General features: G+C 36.4%; 2 pseudogenes; one reads left to right on the top strand and one right to left on the bottom strand.

Annotated features, from left to right (window-relative positions):
* Nucleotides 1–1,626: 1,626 nt before the first annotated feature.
* Nucleotides 1,627–3,393, top strand: LOC141845824 (premnaspirodiene oxygenase-like; annotated as a pseudogene).
* An 11,992-nt stretch (nt 3,394–15,385) lies between these two features.
* LOC141845946 (CLP protease regulatory subunit CLPX1, mitochondrial-like) lies at nt 15,386–16,213 on the bottom strand (annotated as a pseudogene).
* Nucleotides 16,214–22,002: the final 5,789 nt, after the last annotated feature.

Below are 22,002 nucleotides of genomic sequence, written 5' to 3'. Positions count from 1 at the left end.
AAATAAGACTGAAATCTGTGGCAAATAGATATGAAGAATATTTTTCTTCATGGAGAATTATATCGGAAAATTCATATGATCCAACCAATAGGTTATCAGAACCAACATCATCCTAAATATGTGTGTAAGCTGCGGAAAGTGCTCTATGGATTGAAACAAGCACCTAAGACATGGTATGATAAGATTCAAAGTGGCTATTTAGTAACACCTGCATATTTTAGTCTATTTGTCAAATTAAATGAAGAAAAGCTAGCTATCGTGCTGGTATATGTGGATGACTTAGTCATAACCGGTGATGATGAATCAAAAATTCTTCAGACGAAGGAGAATTTATCAGTCCGATTTTAAATGAAAAAACTTAGACAACTCATCCACTTTCTTGGTTTAGAGATTGATCACACACAAAAAGGAATATTTCTTTGTCAATAAAAATATTCCAAAGATTTGTTGAAAATGTTTGGAATGCTTGAATGCAAACCGATCTCGATACCTATGGAGCCAAGTTTCAAAATGTGTGCACATGAAGGAAAAAGTTTAGAAGATGCAACTATGTATCAACAATTGGTAGGTAGTCTCATCTACTTAACCTTAACTCGACCTTATATTTCTTATGTAGTCGATGTAATAAGTCGGTACATGCAAAATCCAATGAAGCCTCATTTGGAAGCAGTTCGAAGAATACTAAGATATGTGAAGAGCACAATTGATTATGGTCTTTTGTATAAAAAAATTATAGACTGTAAGTTAGTTGGTTATTGTGATGTTGATTATGCAGGAGATCATGACACCAGAAGGTCAACAACTGGTTATATATTCAAGCTTGGTTCTGGAACAATCTCTTGGTGCAGCAAGAGGCAACCAACTGTATCATTATCAACCACTGAAGCTGAATATCGGACAGCAACAATGACAGTTCAAGAATGCACATGGTTGATTCAACTAATGAATAACCTACATCAACTCAGTAGATTATGCAGTTCCAATGTATTGTGACAATTAATCGACAATTTGTTTGGCGGAAAATTCGATCTTTTATGCAAGAACTAAATATGTTGAAGTGCACTATCATTTTATCAGAGAAAAAGTGCTACAAGAAGAAATTGAGATGAGACAAATCAATACAGATGATCAAGTTGCAGACTTGTTCACAAAAAGCTTGAGTGCCAGCAAATTCAAAAGTTTCGTGATCAACTCGGCACAATACAAAGGGTTGGTGTTGAGGGGAAGTGTTGATGATCAACCTATCCATCCAGGATAAGGATAATTTTTCTCATCTTATGGATAGGAGTATTTTTCTTATCTAATGGATAAGGATAACGAATTGGTAAGAGATAGAAATAAATGTATGGTAGGGAGTGTTTCTCTCATTCAATGGATAAGAATGAAACTTTTCTATGGTTAGATTTATTTTTATTGAACAGTGTAGATTGCATGGTGAATACTATAAATACTGTCTCTTGCATTTAGTTTTCATTCATAAAAAAATATTAATTTGTGAATTTCTTATTTTAAAATTGTGAGTAATTCAAAGGTATTATAGTGTATTTATTATGGATATAATATAAATAATTTATTTATTTATTTGACGGTCCAATCTTCTATAAAAGACCTCAATCTCCGAAGTCACTCGGTCGACAATGGAGATGGAGCTCCAAGCTCTTTCCCAATTACTGTTAGTGCCCTTCTTGTTTCTCCTCGCACTCAAATTCCTGCTCAAGAGTCGACGCTCCGACTCCAAACTCAGCCGAGTAGTCTCCCCGGAGCCGCCTCTGCCTCCCGGCCCTTGGCGTCTGCCCCTCGTCGGCCACCTCCACCACCTCGTCGGCAAACCAACCCACCGCTTGCTTCGCGATCTCTCCGCCGTCCACGGCCCTGTCATGCTCCTCAAGGTCGGCCAGGTCGACGTCGTCGTGGTCTCCTCCCGCACCGCAGCAGAGGTTGTCGTAAAAACCCACAACGTGAACTGGGCCAGCCGCCCTGAGGTCGCCGTCGCTCGCATCGTCGGCAACGACTGCACCGACATTGTTTTCTCCTCCTACGGCCCCTACTGGCGCCAGATGAAGAAGGTTTGCATCGTCGAGATGCTCAGCGCGCGCCGTGTCAAGTCCTTCGCCGCAGTAAGGGAGCGCAACATACTCGACTTGATGACGAACATGTCCACCGGATCTCCAGTCAACATCAGCGAAAAATTCTTGACCTTGAGCAGCAACATCATCACCGAATCCTCCGTCGGCAAGAAATACGACGGCTTTCTCCCGGTGGTGAGGAGTTGATGGAAACGATCACCGGATTGAGCATCGTCGACTCCTTTCCGTCCTGGAAATTCCTAGAAGTCCTCACAAGAACAACCTCGCGGTTCTGGCAAATCCGACGACAGCTCGACAAAATCATGAATGAGATCATCAAGCTGCACCAGGCGGAGAAGAAGAGCAACCCAGCAGAGGAGGACCTGATGGATGTGCTTCTGAGGATCAAAGAGCAGGGGGACCTGGAAATCCCCATCACATTCGACAACATCAAAGCCTGTATACTGGTCTGAATCAACAATCAAATCTCATCCCTGTGCTGAATCTGAACTGTATATTAATCATATACATTCCAGGATATGTTCGTGGGAGGCACGGATACCACAGCGACGACTCTGGAATGGGCGATGTCGGAGTTGATGAGGAATCCCGAGGTGATGAAGAAAGCACAGATCGAGGTGAGGGAGGCACTGAAAGGCAAGGCAAGAGTAGAAGACGGCGACGTGGAGAAGCTGAGCTACTTGAAGATGGTGATCAAGGAGACGCTGAGGCTGCACACACCGATCCCGCTGCTGCTGCCGAGGGTGGCAAAGCAGAGCTGCGAGGTGATGGGATTCAAGATTCCGGAAGGGAGCAGAGTTCTGATCAACGCGTGGGCCATGGGGAGGGACCCGGAGTACTGGGAGGACGCGGAGAGCTTCTGGCCGGAGAGGTTCGCCGGGAGTGAGACGGACTACAAGGGGACGTACCTTGAGTACGTGCCGTTCGGCAGCGGGAGGAGGATATGTCCGGGGTACCAGTTCGCCATGGCCACCATGGAGCTGGCGCTGGCGCAGATGCTCCTCTGCTTCGACTGGGAGCTGCCTGGCGGGATGAGGCCGGAGGAGCTGAACATGGAGGAGATGTTTGGGGCGACGGCGTCCAGAAAATTGGCCCTGTGGCTGATTGCTACCCCTCGATTTCCTCCGCCCGCATGAGAAAGTATCTATCTATCTTCTAAGCACGTTATGTTATGCTCTCCTCGACTACCTCCACCCGCCCGCTTGAGAAAGGATCGAATCCGGAGGAAATATATTATTTAGGGAATAAAATTCTTCTATATCTGAAGAGACCGTTCAGTCAATTATGATTTGTAATCTTCTTCTGCATGATTTGTAATCTTCAGATCCATATAGGATCGTCATTCATATAAAATAGTGCACTCAATGTCGCTTAATGAAATGAGACATTCAGATTGCCGTAGCCATTTACAACTAGAATTATTCATGATAAGCCTGCCCTACAATCCACTCCGTGAAAAAAAAAATTATTTCAATTTAATCAAAATTTATGCACGTGAAAAGACTCAAAAATTATTTTTAAACTATAGAAATAATATCTATATTTATAGAGAATTATTTAATTATTATCCTGATATAAATAATTTCATATCTTTCATAAATAATAAAATTCAAGTTCTATGACACAAGAGTTACATTTATTTTTTTTTATTAATTTAATTGAAAAATTATGTAACTTCTAATCATAATTTATTTATGATATTCATCCATTCTTTATTCTTTATAATAATTCAGATGATCTCTTTTTAAGTTTCATTATTAAATTTTAAAAGAGCAACAACAAATAATGAAAAGGATAAGAAAATATAAATGACCAAATCAAATAATAAAGATATATAAAAGCATGTAATTTATTATTATTATTATTATTATTTTCTAATTGAATGAAATTATTATTTGTTTATTATCGTTAAGCAATAAGTTGACTTATAGTTGTAATTCGGTGCTCTAGCTGACGATAAGTGATCTGCCTCTATCAAAGCTCTACGGTGATCTACACGAAACTCTCTTCTGGATGATTTTTCAAGTCACGAGTCGCGTCATCGTCTTCGGTACTAGCTGACGATCAACAACGGTTGATATGAGAGAAAATTTTAATATTGCAAGAACAGTTGTCGTGATAAATTTTTCGGGGCTTTCTAACTATCGTCACCAATTGTATTCCTAGAAAATCTCCAATGGTCAACTTTTGACCATCAATGAAGGACAAAAAGTCAAAACTTTTCCGACGAAGATGAAATAATTTCCGATCACTTCATAAGCGCCTAGCGGCAAACTCGACGACAACTCGATAGTGGCTCCGACAGCAATCCAACAGCGGCACCGATAGCAACCCGATAGCAACTCTGATAACAAATCCCAGCAGTCGCACGACTCTTCACAAAGAGCTCCGACACCAGTAGCTTCACAAGCTTAGAATTGATGGTTTGCAACGAGATCTTCATGAAAGGAAGCAGAAGAGAAGGTCGGTGCTCGATTTTCCCTTTTCTCCTCTGGCGGTCGGCGATTGACCTTCAGCAACCAACCGTGCCAATGGGAGAAATCGATCGGGGAAAAGGTTAGTAACCAGGAGAGGGAGTCGCGATTCTTGGACGGTGGCGCTAGGGTTTTCAAATCGTCTTCACTGGAGGTTGTCCTCATGTTTCTCCTTTCCGATGATCGGTGACCTTCGCTACTGCGGGGAGAAGATGATCGCGAAGAGGGCGGCACGCGATTCTACTCAGGAGAAATCGCAATCTTTCATCTTAACTCACGTGGTCAGCGACGCTAAGTTGTCGCGCGATTAGGAAGGTGACCGCGTTCGGGAGGGAAGGGCGGCACTCGGGAATGGCGTCGGGCTCAGGAGAGGAGGTGCGGCGCCGCACGATCGGGGAAGAAGAACACGTGATTTTTGAGAAGCTATAGTGACTGTGCGCGATTAGGGTAGGTTCTTTTTTCTAGACCAACGACTGACTTTTCATGTTACTTAGCAAATCGAATTTCTAGGGTTTACTATAGCAAACCATGGGTTTAAGGTTTAAATGGTTGTGATTAATCCTAACCATTAGGATTTATCCTTAACCGTTCATTCCTATTCCAATATTATATCTCATATAATATTTTATTGGATTTGGATCCAAATCAAAACTCATATGCTATTAACTTAAGTTTGGTTCAAAACCAAACCAAGTTGGTTCCAATTTGGTTCAAAACCAAATTATTTGGTTCAATAACCAAAACACCTCCGATTAAAACCAAACCAATTTGGTTCATTTCATCTTCATAAGATGAAGCCCATCATCGCTTTTCGATCTATCAAAATCTTTTCCATTAGAACCAAACCATTTGGTTTATTTCATCTTCATAAAATGAAATTCCATCATCTTTGCCCTTTGTCCAGTCCAACCAGACTTTATTTCTCTCATTCTGAGAATTCAATTCTCAAACTCATTTTAAATCCTTCTGAGAAACTTATAGTGCGTGTGACCCAATAGGTTCCCGGTTATGTTGGTCATTCATAATTAATCATTAATTATGAAATGATTATGAGTGACACCTAGTAGTACATCATGATCCCCAATTGATCAAAAAATTAACGATTGATTCCAAAATCATTTCTGAACCCTTCAGCAGCTATAATGAAAAATGTCTCATTCCTTTCACTGTCTTATACCCGCTTAGTTCAGGACATGATCTATATGTGTCAGTCCTCACTAGGCTAATTATGTCACACCTACCTCAAGCTTGCTTTCTTGTTCTATGGATTCAAGTTACTCATACATGTGTCCAAGAGTACCATACTCTTGACATATAATGTTTTGGCCAAAGACTTCTAGCAACAATCCTAACAAGTGGTCGCAGGGTATACATCTCCTTTTCAAGGAGCAATGAATTCTCTATGAGTTATCTAAACACCTTCAGGTACTTCGACTTATACCCCAATCATCCTGGGTTCACACTTCCTTGGAGATGTTTGCTTAAAATGTCAAAGTATAAGTCTCCATGACCAAGATGACTTGAATACAACAAGTCAAAGGAAACTCGCATTTAAGCTGCACTGAGATCTTCATATATCTCTATATGCATAGAACCATTATCTCATGCAGATCACTCTAATGAACTAGTTACCTTTAACTAGCATCCATGTTTAATTATCAACATCAAATGTCTCCAACCAATAAGAACAACTTTTTGATATACCAAGGAGTTTAAAATGTGTTAGTCTCAACAAAATCAATGACGTCCGTGCTCATCAATTCATCGACTAAGGATAATTTCAATACATTTATAATTACACATGTAGAGATGCTCACTAGTTATGATCCAATCACAAATTCTCTCATGCTATGAATCGTATTACGGATATTTTGTAAATGAGTTTAAGATCCAATCAAACACATGGATAATGTGCACTTAAATAGTAAATTATTATTTATCAAATAAATAGTATAACCATAAAGTGATTACCTTAGGACACCTCTCGAATATAAACTATAGAGGTAAGTTATATGGTTAATATAATTGGCCAGAGAATATTACTGTCCAGATTAACTAAATGGCTGAAATCCATCTGTTGAAAGTTTCAATCTTACATTATGTGGTTCTATTACAAAGGAGAAAAGTATTATATCAAGATGTTTCCATGTTGGAGAGCCAGAAGGATGGCACATTATATCTCCGGCGTGTACATGTTCATGATATCACCTCATGTGGCTTGCTGTTGCAGAAGATGCATACAAGTAATGGGAAATAATATATAACTTTTCATGGTAAATTCTTCTTCTCTGATATGCAACTACATTGTTTATAACAAGGGTGATTACACATTCTGCATTCAATAATTAAGTTCACTATTTTCATTCCAAAAGATCATGTAATTATTTATACAACAATCAATCTTTTCTACAACCAAACCCAAATCCCTAATCAATTTGTTTATATTGTAGAAACTATCAATTATTATGTTATCAACAAGGAGCAACTTGATATCAATTGATAAATATCATTGTAACATTATACATAGAAATGATGATCTATTTTGATGTTCAATAGTTTTGTAATAGTTGATAGTTGTTGGAATGACAAGAAGGAATGTTTTCGCACACTTCTCTTTCACTAGCCTTTAACATGTCATATAGTTTATGAACTTCAGGGTTGATATTTCATCAACATTTCTATGATCAAGCACATTTATCATGTCGCAAATCATTGATTGTATTGCATTGTCATTAAATGATGATTCCTCTCGAGCAATAGGGTCAAATGATTGAGCAACAGAATATCCAATTTATTCAAACACATAAGGCTCTCCATGATAGTACAAGTTATAACAATTTGGAACCAATCTATTTTTTCCTAGATGAACTTTCACAATATCCTCATCGTGAAAAATTATATTTCTACATTTGTAATAATTGCACGGACAATGTAACTTATTACCATCCATACAGTTTGGATGACGCTTAACGAATTTCACAAACTCTTCAACTCCATCAAAATATTCATCGGTGATAAATTTATTGTTTAACCTATGGTACATCCAATCTTTATTCATATACATTGTAACTTAAAGAAAATTAAATTTATAACATTATTAAAACCCTAAACATGCTTATAATTAAAACATAATAATTAAATTAAATCATTAAAATAAAATACTAACAATAAATAATCATTGTTGAATATAGACCTAAGCCGGTGAACAAAGACGAGTATCTTCAAACACACCAAATATAAACCTGCACAAACAATATTACGAAGTAAACAATCAAATTAATATTTTTGTTAAACTAAATAAATATCACAATAAATAATACCTCAAAGCTTGTTCGACCACCCGGTGAAGAATGCATATGCGTTTGATCAGAGTTGCATGAGGCCCAACCACCCGACCAAGGTAGAGCTCACAAGTAGGGCAGAGATCCCGGCCGACCAAGCTCATGGACGCCCTAGATTGTGGTCAGGGTTGAGCTTGCGGCCAACCTATCGGTCGAGCTCGTGGATGGGCTCTCGATTGGGCTTGTGGATGAGCTCTTGATCGGTTGAGCTCACGTCCGTGCTAGATAGTGGTAGGGGATGAGCTTACGACCACCCTAGATCGTGGCAAGGGCTGAGCTCGTGGCCAGCCTACCGGATGGGCTCTCGATTGGACTCACAATAGGCCTTGTGCCCAGCCTCCCAGTCGAGATTGCGATCGACCTCCCGATCGGACTTGCAACTGATCTCGTAGACGGGATCACAACCAACCTAGCTCCCAATCGACCTCGAAGATGGGCTCGCGACCAAGCTTGCAGAGAGGGGAGAGAGAGGAACTTACTAGATGCTTGAGAGGATCAAAGCGTCATGGAGGAGAGGAGATCAAAGCGCAGGGAACGAAGGAGAAGATCAGAGTGTCGGGGTCGGAGAGGATCGCAACGTCGAGTATGGAGGAGAGGAGATAAGAGGAGAAGGTTTGCGTGGAAGAGAAAATAGGGGTGATCGGGATTTTTGAACTAAATAGCGATCGAAATTAGTTTCAATCGCTAAATAGGTACCGAATTTAAATTCAATCGATAATTCCGTTGCTAATTAAGTGTTTTCTTATAGTAATGAAGGTCATTTTGACAAGCTGCAGAAGCATCACCATTTGCCTTTTGTCTTCTATGATCAGTCATTGCAAACTAAAACTCTAATACCAACTTGACACCAGAAAATATAAGAGAAATAGAAGGTAATATAAGGTAAGACTCAATACTCCCCACTCTAAGAAATCTAGTCTAGAGAAATAAAAAGAAGATATACCTTTTAACAAGCTAAAACGCTCATAATATATATGTTTTTTTTTAATCTTAAAACTATATCGCCTTCAATAATATAAAAGATGATCTTGTAAAGGCGTGACTTGGGCCCATCAAAATGAGTCAAAATGTATTAAATGAGATCTGATATTTCTTAAGATCTTGAGAATGAAAAATTAGTCTAATTAACAACGAATAAACATACACAAGTATTAAAGATTAATTATTAATTTTTAAGTATCAAGAAGAAAATCATCTAGAATACAAAAAATTGATTGAATATAACATTGTATTTAAGGAAGTTTTTCAAAATTTATAATTTTTTTTCTATTTGTACAATTTAACTTATTTTATAGTAATATATTTATGCATCAAAGTTAAAATATCTAATATCGATTTAATTTATATTTCTATTCATTATATTTTAAATAATTTTTTTTAAAAATATGTGTAATATTTATAATTAATTAGGGAGAACTTTAATGTGCTGTCTAAAATAGAAAGGACGATGGATCGTAAGATAGTTATTTATGTTAGTACTGATGGAATCAAAATATCTCCATAATGGTATGATATTGTCCACTTTGGGCCTAAGCCCTCATGACTTTGTTCTTGGACTCTCCCTAAAAGGTCTCATAGGAGATACTTTCTATCCTTTTAACCTCATGATCTTTTCCATGTATTTTAGATGTGGGACTATGTTTGCACCCTTGCAACCCAACAATCCCCCCCTCAAATAAAGGACCACAGGCCCCCTTCAACGTCGTTTTTGATGTCTGAATCCTTGACCCACCAAGACCAGGCCCTCTTCAACGTCGTTTTTGATGTCTGAATCCTTGACCCACCAAGACTTTTTGCCTCTCGGTCCATCCGACCTACTAGGACTTCTCACCTAGCCACAGCTAAGATTTTTTACCCCTCGGTCCATCCGACCTACTAGGAGTTCCCACCTAGTCACAACTAGGACTTTTTGCCCCTCGGTCCACCCGACCTACTAGGACTTCTCACCTGGTGTCTTGTCCTCCTGATTCAGAGATAGGAGCACTCACTTCCTTTGTTTAAGGTTCAAACCACATGGTTAGATTTGGATCATGGCTCATCCTGCGGTTAGTCCGGTGAAGAGCGGTCTCGCTCTGATACTATTTGTTAAAATCGATAGAATCAAAATATCTCCACAATGGTATGATATTGTCCACTTTGGATCTAAACTCTTATGACTTTGTTTTTGGGCTCTTCCCAAAATGCCTCATACCAATGGAGATATTTTTCATCTTTTTAATCCCATAATCTTTTCCATATACTTTAAATATGGAACTATATTTGCACCCTTGCAATCTAATAATTTATTTATTATAAAAATAATTTAAGGATACATTTTAAATTAGTTTGTGGACTATATATAAAATACCCCCCCCTGTCCCCCCCTTCATCAATCTCTTCCCCCACCTGCCCACCTACTTCATTTATTCTCCAGCCTGTTCACTTACGTGGATTTATTGAATATTTTTTTATTTACAGATGAAATATAAAATATATTGATATGTGGTTCCACAGAAGTGTTTATATATAGCAATAGAACAATCAACATGTGATATACAAATTATTTGAGAATGGAAAAGACTTAAGGATCCATGAAAGATCTTCGGGAAACTCTCAAACGAACGACCACGGCACGTGAAATTTTAAAATTCTTAAAAAGGCACATCAAAATTTATTCTTCTAAAAAAAACTCACATAATTTTAATTTTATCCTTTCATATACATGCAACTTCTCTTTTCTTTTTTCTATCTTTTATGCATCTTAAATTAAATTAAATTAAAATCAGCATCATAATTTTTAAAAAATTTTAAAACATTTTGATGATTACTGAAGGGTCTTAAAATAATAAATTAAAATTTGTTTGGACTCAAATTCACCTAATAAACTTATATGAGTTAAAATAAATCTGATCGAAGCTTTCTATGTCTATTAATAAATTTTGATCAAAATTCATTGATGGATCTAGATGACTTAGATATTAAATTTTATAATGAGAAGCAAGAGGTGAGTGTGTAGAAAGGAGATATGGTGAAAAATCTTGATCCTAAGTCTCATACACGAAGTTATAAACTTGTGTTAATTGATACAAAGTCTGAAACTCTCTAAACCTTTTGAGCAATGTTAGAAATTCTTTATGATGATAATGAAAGACACATTTGGACCCTTGGACATTGTAAAAACCTACATGAATTGGTTTGAGACTGATCAAAACTCTCTAAGTACATTAATAGATTTTAACCAAACTCATTGATGAACCTAGGGGATTTGAATTTTTGAAAACTTATAATGAGATGAGAAATTTTAGTGTGTAAGATATATATATGGTATTCAATCATAGTCCTAAGATACGTAGGCGAAGTTATGATTGCATGCCAACTAGTACAGATTGTGATGTTGGTTTTCAGAAACCAACACTGCAGTGTTGATTCTTCTCACACACTATGGTGCTAGTTTTCGAAGATTAACATCATAGTGGTGTTGTTCTTTGGAAACCAGTACCATAATATTTTGAAAGTTTCAAATCATTTTGAGGATTATTAGGAGGGCCTTAAAATACTAAACTAAGGCTTATTTGTCAAATTAACCTAATAAACTCACAGGAGTTAGATCTGATCGGATTTCTCTAAGTACATTAATGAATTTTGATCGAAACTTATTGATAGACATAGACGACTTGGATTTCTAAAATTTTACGATGAGGTGGAAGAGGTGAGTGTGTAGAAGGGAGATATGGTGAGAAATCCTAGTCTTGAGTCTCTTACATGAAATTATAGACCTGTGTCAATTAGCATAAAGTCTGAAACTCTTTAAACCTTTTGAGCAATATTAGGAATCTTTTACGATAATAACAGCACATTTGGATTCCTAGGTATTACAAAATTATACATGAGTTGGAATGAACCCGATCAAAGCTTTCTCAATCCATCAATGAATTTTAACCAAAATTCATTGACGGACCTACGAACTTGGATTTCTGAAAAAATGAGATGGGAGAGGTTAATTTGTAGGAGGTATATATGGTGTTCATGCTAGGTTACAATAAATTATATTTATGAGTTAAATGTTTACTTCCGAAGGCTATAATTTTTGACTTGGATATCATAATGGAATATTTTACGCACCGAATTGAGCTCATTCATAGATTTACATTTGTTATCGGGTGAAACTTGTAATGACCCATGTTTTGAGTCTAAAAAAATATCGTGTAAGGCCTTTTCATATATTCAAAAGTAATTTTATCTTTTTTAAATTATTTTTTGCATAACTTGTCGTAGGGATATCAAAATCAATCATTGACACCATAAATACCTTTATTGCACTATCTTCTTCCATCTTTTCATAACAAATTTTCAAAAAGCCAAAATCCTCAGGTCAATCAATGAGTTTCGTTCACAACTCATTGATAGACCAAAGCCCCGATTGAACCCATTCTAATTCCTGTGGATTTTTATAGTGTTCCATAGTCTTAAATATGTCATTCTTTACTATTTTTAAAAATCAACACCATCTTTTTAGTTTGGGAGATAGTGCATGTTTCGGCTGAGACAACCTTAGGCATTGTTGATCCAACCAAAGGAATCAACAAAGGTTATTAAGTTGAGATCAGACAATCTAAAATTGTCACATAATTCATGCATACATAAACTATTCTAACTCTATTTTGCAGTATTTCTATCTTTATACTAACTTTGTCTTAGAAAAATAAAGTTCTCTGAACTTAAAGTGTTTAGTCAATCGAACAAGGTGATTTGGTCAATCGACACAAATGGATAGGCATAGATTAGATCCGGATCCAACAATGAAGGAAATAGAGGTTCAATCGATTGATCAAGAGGAAAGTGCAAATCTGATAGGATCAGATAAGCTAACAAAGGAAATTCTGAGGATCAGTCGACTGATCAAGAGGATCAGTTGATCGAATAGTGAATTTCATGGAATTAATTGCATTAGATCGAAGCTCACAAGAAAAGATAAAGGTTTAATTGCCTGGAAAGTTTAGTCAACTGAATAGGATTTAGTCGACCGGACAAAGTGTATAAAAGAAGCCTCAAGATCCGAGACTCATAATTCAATTTTTGAACAATTTGTTTTTCTCTCCTGCTATTCTATTTCATGCAAGTGCTACTATTAACACACCAAGAGGCTCTCTGACAACCTATGTTAAATTCCATCAAATTGTTGTTGGTAGCATTTTATTTATTTGCATTCAAATTAAAGAGGTAGTAGCATGTTACTACTATCTTTATTTTTGTATGAGTTTTTCTCCTTCTATGAAAGTTTTTAGAGAGGAGAATTTAGTGGATTACCCAATCGAAAATGGTCCAAGAGATCATGGACCTTAGAGTAGTAGTCGTTGGACTGTGAACCAAGTAAAAATTGATTTGTGTCTTTGCGTGTTATTTTTATTAATTCTGCTACAATTTTGATTTGATTTACGAAAAAGAATAAGTTTTTATAAGTGATATTCACCCCTTTTATCACCTATTTCGGTCCTACATTATGAGTAGCAAAAGCTAGCATCATCCTAATAGATTCCAATTGAGCTACTGGTGCAAATGTTTTATCATAGTCCAACCCTTCTACCAATCTAGCTTTATTTCTAACCACTATTTCTTGATCATCAAGTTTGTTTATGAAAACCCATTTAGTATCAATAGTTGAATTTTCTTGGAGTCTAGAAACCAAATCCATACCTGACTCCTTTCAAATTGTGCCAAGTCTTCTTGCATTGATAAAACCCAATTCTGATCAAGCAAAACATCTTCAATTATTTTTGACTCAATTTGGAAAATTAATGTTATTTGACTTCTTTTATTTTGAAAATAAGATCGAGTTTTCACTCTTTCTGAAATATCACTTACGACTTGATCTAAGGGGTGATTTACATTCCTCCTAGTGGATTTTGATACTTGAGTTGTGTTGACTACATGCTCAAGTAATGACCCTTCTATCCTCTTACTCTCACTTTCTTGATTTACTCCCCTTGAACATTACCCTCTTTTATCGTTAATTTCTTCAATTCAAATTGTATTTATTCATCGGTTGTTTTTGCTGGATTTAAAGATAAATTTTCTTCAAATATAATATTTAAAAATTCATCAACTATTTGAGATCTCTTATTGTAAATTCTATACGCTTTACTATAGCTAGAGTATCCTATAAGAATATCCTCATTAGTCTCAACAAATTTTTTTTCTAAATGATCTTTAGTATTTAGAATGTATACCTTACACACAAACACTCTGAGATATTTAATTGTGGAAGATTTTTCAAATCACATCTCATGTAATATTTTATCTAAAAATCTATCTATTAAAGTTCAATTTTGAACCTAACATGTCGTATTTATTGCTTCAGTCCAAAGATAGCTAAGGAGTGAATATTAGTTCAACATACTCTAGTTGCCTCATGTAATACTTTTTTTCATAACATCATTTTGTTGTGATGTCGTAGGTCTAGAAAATTCATATTTATATCCCTTTTCTAGATTTTTTTTATGAAGCACCCTTTCGATGATATTTCAAAATAAGACACCTTTTTAATAATTCAGTTAAAAAACAAACTCCTTTCACTTTACCCAATTCACTCTAAATGATGAACACTTCCACTTGCAAATCTGAAAGGCAAACTTATCGACCCAAATGAGTGTCTAGAGCTTAGAATTAATGATAATTCTTTGAATCCTAGTACTCCTCACAGTGCCAGACTACTAGGGGCGAGCATCCAGATTGCATAGAGCAACAAATCTGGAATTGTAGCAGCTTCGAGTGTAAAGGATGGCAGCTTCGAGATAGACTTGACTTAAGCAAATCTGACAAAGCACTAAGGAAATTCAGACTCATATGCAAACATGGCTACCAGGGAGGTGATTAAGGTACCTGTGGTGACCATCCATCTGTTTTGTTGAAGTATTCATTGAAGCTGTTAGGGACTTCAGTTCCCAGCATTAATTGAAAGTCTTTTGAGACTCTCAAGTCTAGTTTTTTGAACATGCAAATGTATATGGACCTTGTACTGACAGGAATAAGGAGTTCTTTGATGAGTTACTAATGCTGCAATACTTCTTCGTTTGCTCAGACTTGTGCAATAAGGTGGAGGTGACCTGATTAAGCCTTCTTTCACATGGACAAATGTCCATAGAATCCTACTTTCACAAAGTTCGATAGGTTCTTTATCAATTTGACATTTATGTGACAGTTCAGGTCCGTAGAAGCTCAAGTGTTGCAGAACAAGCTTTCTGCCCACAGACCCATTCTGCGATGAATTCCAGTTTCAGAAACTCCTAGCTGAATCCTGGGAGCAGCAGCAGGTTGTTGGGTTTCTGATTTGAGAATTCTCAGGGGTAAACTCAGATGGTGGCAATCAATGCTTTATAAGATCAAAGCCTGAAAGAGGACTGGGAGTCGAACAGAATTGATACCATCTACAAAATAGAAACTCAAAGGGAGTTAACTCTCATACTCTGGGCTATACATTGCGATCAAAGATCCAAATTGAAATGGTTTAATGAAGGGGATGAGATCTTAAACCTCGTGCACTGGTGTCCTTGGCCATTGCTTTCTTCGCAATCAACCCAAGGGCCCTCCTTCGTAAAGTGTAGCTTGACATTGTTCATGCTACCAATTTCTTGTACTGTCGACCGAGGCCATTTTTTGGTTCCGTCAACACTTGAACCAGTTGGTCCTCACTCAGAGCTGACAAACTAACTGGTATCGGAAAACGTCCAACAAATTCGGGAATCAAACCATATATATGCTATGAGATTGTTGCCCTCAACTGATTCTAATAAAGATGTTATAGTAGCATTAGTGATCTCACCAACTCTCATGCTTGCTCGTACTGGTGCTCCAAAACCTATGGACGAATCTTGCTGTCTTGCAGAAATAGTCTTTTCCAAATCAATAAAAGCACCATCACATTAATGTTGTATTTCCGAACTCCTTTTTCTGGAACATTGACTATAGTTCCTTTTACCATTTTTAATAGAGCTTGTTGGACACCTTCTCCATATACATCTCTGCTAATGTTTAGGCTCTTAGCCTTCTTAGCGAATTTTTTTTTTAAAACTTAATCGATGTAAACTATTCCTTGTTGAGTTGCATGCGCATTGAACTCAGCAACCATAAGCAATCTGTGCAATATTGATTCTACATCCTCTCTAACATATCTTGCTTGTGTTAATGTTGTTGTGTCGCATCTGCTATGCTATGACAAATGGTACATTAACAAAGCGAGCTAAAGTTTAGCAAGTAATATCTTTCCTGATCCAGCAGGCCACAACAAAAGCGCGTTGCTTTTCTCGAGCTTCACATTGTCCTCCAATGTAAACATGAAAGCTCTTTTCCACCAATAGAACTTTCATGGGGAGAACTCTCAATATTTGAAACTTGTAATATATTGTCACCAATTTCATCGACAATTTCATCCACCTCATCATTGTCGTAAACTAGCTCATCGATTATTTCGATCTTGTCTTTCATATCTTTCTCAAATTTTTTTTATCCAAATTAAAGTTAAAAAAAAACTTACGACCCTTTAAGATCTTTAGCACAACAATAAACTTTCTCAGTTGGAATTTGTCTGTCACGACTTGACCACGTACTTCACGATCTTCAAGATCTTGCACAACTAAATACTGGGATAAACTCTACAACTTATCTGTGTAGATCTTCAAGTATTTCGTCTCGGATGTTACAATCACGATGCGAGACTTTCTCAGTTAGAACCTACTTATTATGACCTCAATCACGACCATGACGACCATCTAAGAGATCTAGAACTCTAATACCAACTAACGCCGAATATAATAATAATTATCCTACTGGTTATATTAATTTTGCTGATTCGATTGTGAACGTCTAAAATAATCTTATAAAATTTATTGATTCGGAAGAATATCAAGAAATATAAAATAAACAACATCATTGAAAAATATTATTAATTTACAAAATATATAAACTTAAATATCAATTAAATAATTATTTAAGTAGATTTAAAATCCTAAGATATAAAAAAAATCTTAATCGGCAGGAAAATTTTTTTAAACATATTTTAAATAAAAAATTTTTAAACATATTTTAAATTTTAAACATACTTAAATTCTAAAATATAATAGATAAAAATTATTAAAAAAATAAAACAAATCCTTAGGCATCATAAATAAATTAAATTATTTTTAAACTTCTTATATTCTTCTTCCAATTTATTATATTAATTAAATTATTATTATTTCCTTTGTTATATTCTTCTTCCAATCCGTTATATATCTCCGGCGCGACTGTTTCATTTGGTTTAATCTCGAAGTTTTCACTAACTCATATAACAAGAAACCACAAAAATTGATCAACTTTTGCAAATATCTAGTGTTAGATATCCAATTGATGACTGGAAATATTTTTTTTAAAAAAAATTAAATATGTTTTAATAATTGCAAAAGTATTCTTGGAACAAATAAAGCGTAAATAATTTTTTATTTAATAATTCAGATATCTGACTATTTCAATCTATTAATCTAGAAGTGATCTCAAAGAAATTTTTCATCCAGATCATCAAAGTAAATCAAAAGTACAAACTATGCATCGCTCCGCAATTAATATTTTAGAATTATCTTTTTAAGAAAGAAAATTAATCCGCATTATGTTGCAACTAAATTAAATCATAGATATTTAATTAACTACATAAGTATTTCATCTTTGCAGCTTAACATCAGGAGCACCTTTTGATAATTTGTAATGTTTGATACGTCGAAGTGTCTTATCCTAACTGGTAAGCATATAGACATGTGTTGCCTAAGATTCCGGGTTCGAGTCTTCTTAGTAACATGTATATGTTAATTGAAGTGCCGTTGCGATTCGAATCATCTTAGCAACATGTATTTGCTGACTGACATAGTGGTTCTGTGTCTTCAAAAAATCTCTTAGAGGATTTTTAGGGGATTTTTTGATCTGGGACAATAATGCTGCAGTAGGATAGGAATTTTATTTCAAATGGGTTAACATTTATCAATTTTTTTTAATGTGTGATACGCTAGCTCTTCCGGTCAATATTAAAATGCTGCCGACGCAGGTTGAGATTCGGATTAGATTATGGTTCCATATAATACTGTTGGTGAATATGTAGATTACAGGTGCTCATAGATTCAGCAGGCTGCTGCCGGATGGAGGATTCGACAGGCTGCTGCCGGATGAGAGGACTCGGTTAAGGGTAGAGCCGAATGAGGGACTCGGCTTAGGGATAGTGCCGAATAGGTCCTTCACTGGGGAGGTGGCCAACTGGCCGATTCGGCGAAGTCGAAAGCCAGATGGCTATTCGGCGAATGCAATTCGGCAAGACGGAGGCCATTCGGGTGGTTACCTATGTTGAGTGACTTGATTCGTCAAGTTCGAGGATCCAACCGGTTGCGTTCTTTGGGAGCGGGACCAGACTTAGACTCGAGTTCGACCATGATGAGTCTATTGGATTATCCCCGGAACAATACTGTTGGTGAGTATGTAGATTACAGGTGCTCATAGATTCAGCAGATTGAATTGACTAGCTAGATGAGGAAAAAATCTAAAGCGAGAGATGGCCATTTGGCATGCCAGGCATGCTTAGCTTCAAGTTGACGCAGAATCCACAGCTCATCGATTCTTCTCTGTCGAAGTCGGTGGACAAGATTCCGTATATATATATCAGATAGGGACTCACAATTAACCTTCGTAAACATTATTAATTGTCAAGCGATTAGATAATTGTTTTTTGTTTTGGCTAGAAATTAAGAACATAAACCCTAAATCAATTCTAAAAAATATATATATATATATATATATATATATATATGTTTGATGCTCACGGTGATGCTTCAAGATGGTGCCCGACATGATCATGCCAATGTTTCAGTCTGATTAAGATTGATTTGTTTTGGAGAATAATGTCCATATGATATTTAGATTAATTATTATTAATTGATTGGGTGTTTGAGTTTGAGTATGTATATATGTATGTTGGAAGGTGGAAGCAGTTTGTGCTGAATCTGTGTGATGGAGCCGTGGGTGCGTGCATTTGGTATGCATGGAGTGGAGGAAAGTGGAATCTAAAATTTTTATATCCTCTAAGATCTGATTCTGAATGAACAAATTCAGTTGGAATAGTTTATAAATTATTGTCGTATTCTACTTAATTCTAAATGAGTGCTATTAGCTTATTATGATGTTGATGTAATTAATAGAGATGAAGATAGATGTTATATATAATGATAATAAATAAAATTAAAATATTAAAAAAAATTAAAATTGTACATATTAAAAAAATTCGAATATTATATATATATATATAAAATCATAGACAGGGGCTTACACGATGAGCCCAGATAAAATAAAAGAAAATACTGGTTACTTGAGAAGTAATTCATTCTCTTTACCATACGAGTAACTCGAAAAGTTTCCAATGTCCACGGAAGAAACATCCCAAGTCCTTTTATTCTCTTCCTCAACTACTGGTATGTTAGGTCCCTATGGCTCAATAGAAAACCAAGCAGGAGAAAGGCAATGACAGGAGAAGAAATCAGAGAAGGAAAAGGCTTATACAAGCCAGAAAACACACTTTAGTAAAAATATGAAATTTATCATCCAACGATTTCACACGATCAACTTCAAAAACACAGACTAAATACAAAGGGATGATATTGAATAAATCTGACTAAAACACAGACTAATCACAAAGGGATGATATTGAATAAATCTGACTATAATTCTTATGCATAAAATAAAAAATCTATCACGATCCGGGAGACGGTCATCCGAAAAATTTCGACAACATCTCTCCTATAACAATTCACTTTCCCTGAATATACTTTACATAAAGACCCACACGACCCATCCATAATACAATACATGCATTTATGAACTACTAAACAATAAGAAATGTGACTCACACGACCACTCACACATCCATAACAATATAAATCTAAAAACTACACAACAACCAACGATAAACTCGATGAGTCTACAAAATCAGAAACTACGCAAGCGGAAACATAACTACATCAAAATCTAGATAAACGGATACAACTCTAAGATCATAGATAAGCACAACAAAGGAAATATACTAGAGTCTCTAGTCACCGATACGAAATTATAAACTCGAAACCACAGAAGGTAAAACGAGCTATACACAAGATATTACAACGATACGAATTGATACATCCACACACAAAGATAACATGAAAAGTCTCCTACTGTGAGATGACATGACTGGCAGATTTCCTCGGCATCAGCTGTAATCTCTATCTAATACCTGGGGAGACAAAACACTAGGGTATGGGTGGTGAGTATAGAATACTCAGTGGATAATTAGAATAAACAGTACATGATGAAGAGTATATAATTAAGAACATAGGTACACAAATGAATAGCAATAATCATCATGTGATCAATAATAACTCTACTGGTCCCATAAATGCATCAATCCATATGAATGACAATGTCATACTGATGTATCAATTAAGAATCAACCAAGTATACATTCACATCTAAATGCAGTATACATACGGTCCAATACACATATATCAAGCATATAATGCAAGCATATGTATGATGCAGCTGCCTACACTCGCTCCAGTACTCATGTATCTATATGAGACTAAGGGTGTCCGACATCCAAATGGTCATACATCCAACCCTACAATAAAGTAGCATGGTGACTCAACAGTAGGTAGCCATCTATAGCTACGTACATCCTACGGTCAATGTCTGTCCTCTAATACTCATCCTTGAGTATCACTCCCATATTCTCCGAGTACCATCCCTTATCGGTGTCAAGGTCAGCACATCGACTCGACTGCATACATGACCATACAACCACCATCACCGTGATGGAAATAGGGGAATCATAACCACCTAATATAAACATGCCACTACAGGCCAACTATCCATAACGATGGACCCACAACATTGTGACTTACAATCGTCATCATGCACCATGATGTGATGATCAAGCAATGATGATCAACATCTACTATGCTAAACAACATGCATAGATAATAAATCTCTATTGATCACATGTATCAACCAAGGATAAGAACAGTAAATCATATAGACAAGTAGAGGTTCATACAACAGCATGGATAATCATAAGATCAACTGAATTAAGGACAAGCACGATATAAACAGGAATATAATAAAGGTATCAATCAACAAGGAACAGGAATGTGATCAATGTGCTAACCAACAACAATAGAAAAGGGAACATGCACTGGAAATAAGATGGCTCTGTATTGACCAAATACAGAAATTACCCACCTGATACACTGCACGTCGAATAAGAACCTCCAGAAACTATATCCTCGTATATTATAAAATCTCACAATCACTCAAGGTCCTGTAAATAGAATAACAACATTCCTAAATGCAATTATATATATAATTCCCATCAAAGAAACCCTAGCCAAATTAAAGGTTAGTTTAACCCTATCCTAACTTAGAGTTAACTAATCTAACCAATTGGATCCTATTAACACGAGTTAACCAATTAATTAATTAGTTGCATTAACTAAATTAATACAACTAACCTTAACCTCATGTTTAATCAACTGGACCCAAGCTAACCAACAGTAGGTTAATAAACCCAACCTATTGTTAGTACCGATGGAATCAAAATATCTCCACAATGGTATGATATTGTCCACTTTGGGCCTAAACTCTCATGGCTTTGTTCTTGGGCTCTCCCCAAAAGGCCTCATACCAATGGAGATACTTTCCATCCTTTTAACCCCATGATCTTTTCCATGTACTTTAGATATGGGACTATGTTTGCACCCTTGCAACCTAACAATCCCCCCTCAAACAAAGGACCACAGGCCCCCCCAACGTCGTTTTGATGTCTGAATCGTCGATCCACCAGGACTTTTTGCCCCTCGATCCATCCGACCTACTAGGACTTCCCACCTAGCCGCAGCTAGAACTTTTTGCCCCTCGGTCCATCCGACCTACTAGGACTTCTCACCTGGTATATGGTCCTCTTGATTCAGACCGGGAGCACCCACTTCCTTTGTTTAAGGTTCAAATCACATGGTTAGATCTGGATCATGACTCATCCAGCGGTTAGTCCAGTGAAGAGCGGTCTCGCTCTGATACCACTTGTTA

Source organism: Curcuma longa, chromosome 15 (genome assembly GCF_044706935.1).
Source record: "Curcuma longa cultivar G26 ecotype Majalengka, Jawa Barat chromosome 15, ITB_CL_G26_1.1, whole genome shotgun sequence".
Classification (NCBI taxonomy): Eukaryota; Viridiplantae; Streptophyta; class Magnoliopsida; order Zingiberales; family Zingiberaceae; genus Curcuma; species Curcuma longa.
This window is presented reverse-complemented; position numbering and strand designations above follow the sequence as displayed.